The 8,301-nt window shown below is 41.5% G+C and overlaps 1 non-coding gene across 1 annotated transcript; it reads right to left on the bottom strand.

Moving 5' to 3' along the window:
- Positions 1 to 946: 946 nt before the first annotated feature.
- Positions 947 to 1,054, bottom strand: LOC120267563. The gene has a single exon (XR_005538492.1). It is a non-coding gene; the product is annotated as a small nucleolar RNA R71 (small nucleolar RNA).
- Positions 1,055 to 8,301: the final 7,247 nt, after the last annotated feature.

The following is an 8,301-nucleotide window of genomic DNA, read 5'->3' as shown; positions in this document are numbered from 1 at the left end:
TTTCACAAAACACGGTCCAAACACTCTTCTCTTGAGACCACATGTCCAGGCACACGTCCATGTGGTAGGCTATAAGACTTTTCTTCATCGACGCATCTTTGAAAGGTCTTGCAATCTTCACAAAGAGAAGGAACATGAAGATGTGACTGCTTTTGTGCCCTTCCAACTAGTGAATTGACTTGAATCCTCTTGGAAGTTGGCACACATCTCCACATTAATGAACTCCTCTCGTGTCTTGGTCCTTGAATTGAATAAGAACTCCCAACATTGTGTCTTTATAGCCTATCTTTGCTTCCTTTTTACTCTTCAAGGTATTCACAACCTATATGCATAAAAGAACACCAAATACATAATATAAGACATAAACCATGATAAAAATGATGCTCAATGCATGTAAAACATATATAAAAATATGCCTACTCAAGCACTTATCAGCAACCCTTTGACATTAGTTGAAGGTAATTTGGATATTGGAAGAAGAATTCATAGATGGGGAAAGGAACCTATGCAAGAGCAGGCTAATCAAGCTTAGATAGAAGTTAAAGGGTATAATAATATGGCAGAACAACATGAACAGCAGATGACACTCTCAGATTATGCAAGACACATAGTTCTTGGCACGCAGTCTAGTATTGTGCGGCCATTGATTACAACTCAGAGTTTTGAGCTCAAGCCAGGCTTCATCCAGATGTTACAGCAGTCAGCACAGTTTAATGGGTTGGCCGATAAGGATCCGAACAACCACATTAAGAATTCCTTAGAAGTGTGCGACATGCTCAAGATTAATGAAGTTATGGATGATGCTGTCAAGTTGAGGGCATTCCCATTTTTCTTGAAGGGGAGAGCAAAGCAATGGGTACATTCATTACCTAGAGCATCGATCACTACTTGGGAGGAGATGGTAGAAGCTTTTCTTGCCCGATATTTCCCTCCTGAAAAATCTGTGAAGCTCAGGAATGAAAAATCCTCTTTTGTGAAAATAGAATTGGAGTCTCTTTTTGAGACATGGGATAGATTCAAGGATCTCCTGTGGAAATGTCCTCAGCATTGGGTTCCCCGAGTGGATGATTATCCATACTTTCTACAATGGCTTGATCCCAAGCACGAAGTAATTACTTGATGCTACAACATAAGGTACTTTAGGAAGCAAGACCCCCGAAGAAGCCCGATAGCTCATTGAAGAGATGGCTATGAATAGTTATCAGTAGAACACACAAGACAAGAAAAATGTAGCCGGACTTCATGAGATCGATGCAGTCACATCATTGGAGGGCCAGGTTGAGTCTTTGAGCAAGAAGTTAGACACTATAACTTCTCATAGATTAGCTGTAGTGATGAGTTGCACTGGGTGTGGGGGAGGACATGCTCTATCTGATTGCCTAATTGCTATTGGTGATGCATCTTCAGTGGAACAGGTGGATTTTGTAGGTAATACAATGAGAGGTCAACGAAATCCATATAGTAATACCAACAATTCGGGTAGAGGAGCCACCCAAACCTTTCTTGGAGTAATCAAGGGCAATAGAAGGCTATGGCACCGCCGGGTTTCCAACAACAACAACAACAAGCCCCGAACATGGAGAATAGTATTTCAGGGTTGGAGAACCGGATGACCGATTTGGAGAAGGGTTTGACCAAGTTTATTCAATCGTCGGATATAAATTTTCAATCAGCTGAAACCACACTTCTCAACCATACCGCATCATTGCACAACTTGGAGAATCAAGTGGGACAAATTGCGAAGTCACTTTCGGAAAGACCTCAAGGGAGTTTGCCTAGCAACATGAAAACCAATCCAAGAGAACATGTGATGGAGATCACTTTGAGAAGTGGTCGTGAAGTTGAGAGTATGCTCCCTATTAAGAAGACAACAGTTGAGTCACCCAAGGAAGTGGAGGTTGAGGAGAGTGCTAAAGAGAAGGAGGGGGCACCCCCACCTTACAAGCCACGAATCCCTTATCCTTCAAGGTTGAAGAATGACCAAAATAATAAGTAATACAAGAAGATTTTGGGTATATTCAAGCAATTGCACATCAACATCCCATTTGTGGAGCCGTTGTCTCAAATGCCACGCTATGCAAAGTTTCTCAAGGACCTCTTGACCAACAAGTGGAAGTTAGAGGAGAGTGCATCTGTGATTTTTGATGCTTCATGCTCAGCGGTGTTGCAAAAGAATATGCCGAACAAGAAGAGGGACCCCGGGAGCTTCATCATTCCATGCAACATTGGCAACTTGGGTGAAGAAAAGGCATTGGCAGATTCAGGGGCTGGCATCAACATTATGCCTTATACATTTTTTCAGAAGCTAGGCTTGGGAGAGCCTAGGCCCACTCGGATGACACCTCAATTGGCCAACCGATCAATTATACATCCGAGGAGCATCATTGAGGATGTACTGGTGAAAGTTGATAAGTACATTTTTCCTACAGACTTTATAGTGTTAGATGTTGATGAGGATGTCGAGGTTCCATTGATACTTGGGAGGCCATTCTTGTGTACTTCTAAGTCTCTCATTGAAATGGACGGTGGGGAGTTAACATTATGAGTTGGTGATGACAAGTTGACATATCACCTTACTGAAGTCATGTGACATTCTCTTGATTTTGATGATACTCTATACTTTCTTGACACCACTGATGAGTTGATTGATGATCATGTACATAAAATGTTGTGTCCGGACCAATTGGAGTGATGGCAAGATCAAGAGTTGGAGAATGAAGAAATTTTATCACTTGGTCTAGAGGACAAGGTACAATCTACCCCGGGAGTCATGAAGAGGATGATCCAAAAGCTCAAGAGATCGAAGAGATGTCACAAGAAGCTCCCCAATGCTTGTGGGGATGAGCATTCATGAAGTAAGGGTGACGAACCTTTGTGTGGTAATAAACTCGACAACTCTCCCTCTACGTTGAAACAATTGTGTTCATCATGCTTTCAAGTTGTAGGTAAGAGGGAAACTTTTATTTATGAACCCCCATGAGGTAAGGATAGGTATGTCAAGCTTAGCGAAGTTAAAAAAGCACTTCTTGGTAGGCAACCCAAGCTTTTACTGTTTTTTAGGTTTTAGTTAAGTACTTGCATGAATAAGATCTTGAGTGTTGATGTATTGATTTTTACATGCTATTGTTTTGTTTTCTCGTAGATTTTTTGGTGTTCTAGTATGCTTAATTGTGATTGGCAAAGTTTCAAGTCATTTGAGCATGTTTTCATGATTATCTCTATTGCTTTTCAATATATAGACAGTCTCTGTATGTGTAAAAGTGTTGTAGAAATTTTTCTATAGAGCTTGTAATTTTTTTGTGTCATCCAGAGAAGACACATGGATGTATGAAATTTTCACACGGATGTATGTTTCCATTCAGAGCTCAGCTTCTCCATCCCGAGAAAATACAGTGGCGTGTGAATGCCCCTGTGAGCGACCTTGTGAAGGTCACACGCCCGTGGTTAATTTCCACACAGGCATGTGGATCTCTGCAGAGTGCGAAGTCTCCATCCTGAGAAGACACAGGGGCGTGTATCCGCCCTTGTGGATGACCCTGTGAATGGCACATGGGCGTGGGTAATTTCCACACGCCCGTGTGGATGCACAGAACATCAAAGGACGCAACTTTTCTTTTAAACCCACTTGTCCCTCTTCATTCTAAAACTCCCAAATGCTCAACAAATGCTCCTCTTCACCTCCCTGACCCCTTACCATCTATTTATAGGGATTTGAGTGAGTTTTCCGGCCGCATTCGAAGATTTTGAGTTTCATTTCGTCGGTGAGCCTCATTTTCCCTTTCTTTTCATGAATCTTCATTCTTTTGCTCATTGTGGTCAATTTTTCATGTTTACATGTTTAAATTGTTGGTAAATATTTTCGGAAGGGATTTAAAGAGTGATTTGTTTATTTTTTGAGTCTATTGGAGCTTGCGGCCGTGCGGCTTTCATGCCCCGAAGATCCACACAGGCTTGTGGAATTTCCACATGACCTTGTAGATTGTTGCAGATTGAGTTTTAAAGTTTTATTCGATGAATCTCTTTTCAATTCTTACAAATATAATCCGGAGATCGACAAAAGCTAAAGTTGCCGGTAAGCGTCCCCATGAGCCTTCTCTTGAGCATGAGTATATGGAGTTTGTGATTCCCGAACACCAGGTTCAATTCGAGCATTTATCAAAGCTCAAGTTCGGTTAGACACGTTTCCTGAACTTGAGCGCACTTAGAGAGATCTAGCTAGGAGATGAGATGGCTGAGGAGGTCAACGAGCTCCTTTCAGTTGGTAGCTGGTGTAGATTACTGTTGATTTGAGACCGGCTATCCACATCCTCACCTAGGAGGTGTTAGCGTCATCCGAGTTTGATCGCTCATACTCTAGCTTTGACAGCATTGACACTATACAATTTAAAGCATTCAGATAGTACCATAGTACACAGAGAAGTATGAGCAGCTCCTGACAGATTACCCTGGCAACTTGACTCCTCACCGTGCCTACAGATCACTATGTGGCCAGGGACAGTATGAGCTGGGGGTCTCCAAGGCCACATACCTCTCTCGACCGGCTTACAGATACATTCATGCCATCCTGAGCAGATCATTGAATGTTTATAGTGACAGTACTAGCATTCTCAGTCGACAACAGTTACTTTATCTATATTCTATTGTACAAAGTGAGCCACTCCACCTAGGACACATTCTGGCTGAGTATCTGCATCACCAGGGTCAGTACGCCAGAGTGGAAGTGATTTTCTTGGGCCTATAAATTACCAGACTCATCATCAGGATGGGTTTATTAGACGTGATTAGAGGGGCCGAGAAGGCATTACTGCCATCTTCCTCGGCTTGGAGATGATGAGACTCATGGGCATGATCTAGAGATATAGAGACGATGTTTATGTCATGATCATAACCCCACCAGAGATAGCCGAGGGAGAGGGAGAGGTAGTAGAGGGGCCGCAGCCTGCTCCCGAGCCACAGTAGGAGCCTATGGAGATAGAGGCACCCCCTATAGCACAGGAGCCACCTCCGTGCGTATCTTCTCTCCTTCTCGAGCCCATGATCGTTTTGAGAGGCTTGAGAGTGCAGTGGGGGTGCTATAGTCAGATTTAGCTGAGTTTCGCGCTACACAGGCTGTGAACCACACAGAGGTGATGACGCATCTCAACATTCTACAGCAGATACTCGAGCAAGACGCTACCTTACCCTTTGTTATGAGACCCAGAGCTCCACCGACTCCTCCAGTATCCCCAGCACCTACAGTAGTACCACTATCACCGGCAGCAGTAGTAGCTGAGCAAGCTGAGCATGACACTGATGCTTGAGGCATATTTACTTTACTTTGTCTTTTGTTTTGTTTGTTGTTTATGCATTTTATTTTATTTTGGATTTGTATCACTCAGAAAGTATCTTCCTTTTGAGTTTATCTTTATTTTCAGTTGTTCGAGTTGTATTTCATTTCCATATCTTTATAGACTTGATTTTATTTTGTTTATGTTGAGCTTCACTGAACCCCCTTGTGTATATGTGCAGATGGTCTTGTGAGTCTTGAAATTTGAGGAATAGTCATGGGCAAGGTCATGTAACTTTTCACATGGTCGTGTGTGCTCCGCAACCCGTTGGAACTCAATTCTCAATGAAATTAGCTCTATCAAACGTACCATTAGAAGTTCAGGGGAGTATTGTTTCAATTTCCCATCAGCACACATATATTTTGATTGTTATATTTCTTTATTGTGGGTAATGTACATCTTAAGTGTTGGGGAGGGGGGGAGTTCACGTTACACATGTTCTATACTCATGCATTCATTGTTCATGCTCATGTAGTTAATGGTGGTTTACCTTAGTTGCAATGGTTGTATTCTTAAGTTTAAGAGAATTTTTAACATTGAATACTATCATGCTTTAGTTTTACTTAAATTTTTAGGAATTTTTGCCCGATTAACACTTATTGTACTACTCATTCATTAAACCTTGTGGAAACTCAAGTTCGACATTTAAGGGAATGTTTTTAGTTTGTTTCTTGTTTTAATTTATATGAATAATAATAATATTATGGATGAATGAAAAAGAAAAATAAAAAAAATATGTGTTTGTTTGTTTGTGCATTGGGAGTGGAAAGAGCTATGATAAGTGCTTGAGTGGACATATTTATATATATATTTTACATGCATTGAGCATCATTTTTACCATGGTTTATGTCTCATATTGTGTATTTGGTGTTCTTTTATGCAATTAGGTTGTGAATGCCTTGAAGATTACAAGAGAGCAAAGATAGGCTATAAAGGCACAATGTTGAGAGTTCTTGTGCAATTCAAAGACCAAGACATGAAAAGAGTTCATGAATGCGAAGATGTGTGCCAACCTTCAAGGAGATTCAAGTCAATTCACTAGTTGGAAGGGCACAAAGGCAGTCACATCTTTATGTTCCTTCTCTTTATGAAGATTGCAAGATCTCTCAAAGACACGTCGATGAAGAAAAGTCTTATAGCTTACCACATTATCGTGTGCCCAACTATGTGGCCTCAAGAGGAGAATGTTTGGACCACGTGTGAAAAAGTACTATAGCAAAACATTGTAGCAATATTACTTTTCACGTGCCCGTGTGGAAATTTCACGCGCTCACGTGGAAATTTCTATAGCCCACACGGGCACGTGGACAATCCACATGGGCTGTGGGGGCACATGACAGTCGCTGTTTTAGCTTATAAATAGCCCTCTTGCCCTATTCTTTGACATCTTTTGTGCGGCTCTTGAGGGGCGAGACAGCTAGGGTTTGGAGAGGAGGTCTTTGCCGATTTAGAGGGTGTTCTTCACCAACTTTGATAGTTTCCTTCGACGTTATAGCACTTGGGAAGCCACCGGTGACCTAGCTTCGGAGAGGAATCCTTGAAGACGTTGAACTACCCACCAAGACCAATTATCACGAATTCAAGGGGGTTTTCTCTTTGTTTTTTGTTGCTTTTCATTGTATTAATCATTGTCTTGTAACTTGCCCCATGGAGGGCTAAACCCTAGTAGGTACTTTGGCATATGAACCCTAGGATCTATCCTTTTGTATTGATTTACTTTATGCTTCTAGTTAATCCGAGTTGATTTAAGTTTTAACCTTGTGATTTCGTTGCTTGCATTTGTTATTGATCTTTGTGATTGATATACATTGCTTGATTTGTTACTTTGATGTGAGAGATCTCCATTAGAGTTAGAACTTCAAGGTTAAAGAGGGTTGAGAGGGTGAGTTATGAGATAGTAGAGCATCCCCTTTCCCTTTCGATTGAGTGTTTCCTATCTCTGTATTCCCTAGACTCTATGCAACCATTTTTGGTGTGAGACATGAGATTGAGATATTTCTCCGCCGGGACCTTGTAGGGGGTTAGGGATCCTTCATTGGGAATTAGAGTTGGATCTATCTTTAGGAACCGGTTTCATTCTTAGGTATCACTAGAGATTATTGCGGTCATATGGGGTGTGAGGTGTTGAGATTGAGTGATTTCTCCACCAGGATCTTGTAGAGGACTAGTACCGGTTGCTTGGGGATAAGGACCGGTTGTTCGTGGATTACCTTGACTCATTAGACTTGATTTAGAAGCATTTAGTGAATCTTGAACTTCATGTTAGATCCTAGGGGAGCATTGTTCGGGTACCTCATCTTTATTGATTGAGATCTCTCTCTATTTTACCCTTGCATATTTGATAAGTGCTTGTGTGTTAAGAATGCGAAGTATTCTTTCCTTGTGATGAGTATGACTTTTATCAGGTTTAATCGTTAATACATGTGTATTTGTGTTTTTTTGCGCATGTAGGGTTGTGAAGCTAAGTATTAAGAAAAGAAGCCAAAAGTAGATCGTGAACGCACTATTTGGTGGAATCTTGGAAGGAACAAATGCGAAGACACAAGTGGGGCTCTAAGATATGTGAATGTGTGCCAACCTCAATGTATTCAAGCCATTATAATAAGTTGGAGGGGCCGAAGGCAGTCACATTTGCGTATCCCAACTTGTGCAATGATAGCAAGATCTTCACCAATGGACCCATTACTGTAGTAGCTTACTGTGCAATGGTAGTAGGTTACTGTAACAAATCACTATAGTAATTAACTGTAGCAATTTACTGTTCACAGCTGGCCGAAAATCAGAATTCCAGAGAATTCACATGGGCGTGTGGAACATCCATAGGCCCATGTGGATGCCCGATTCCAGCCTATTTAAAGCCGTTTTTCAGCCCGGTTTCAGCATTCTTTTTCCATTGTTTCCCAAACTTGAGAGGAGGCTGTAGCTAGGGTTTTGAGAGGTATTGGCAGGGTTTTTAGAGAGGTTTTTCAGCTTT

This window comes from Dioscorea cayenensis, chromosome 1 (assembly GCF_009730915.1).
Source record: "Dioscorea cayenensis subsp. rotundata cultivar TDr96_F1 chromosome 1, TDr96_F1_v2_PseudoChromosome.rev07_lg8_w22 25.fasta, whole genome shotgun sequence".
Taxonomy (NCBI): Eukaryota; Viridiplantae; Streptophyta; class Magnoliopsida; order Dioscoreales; family Dioscoreaceae; genus Dioscorea; species Dioscorea cayenensis.
The sequence above is the reverse complement of the archived record's forward strand: the minus strand, read 5'-3'. Positions and strand labels throughout refer to the sequence as shown.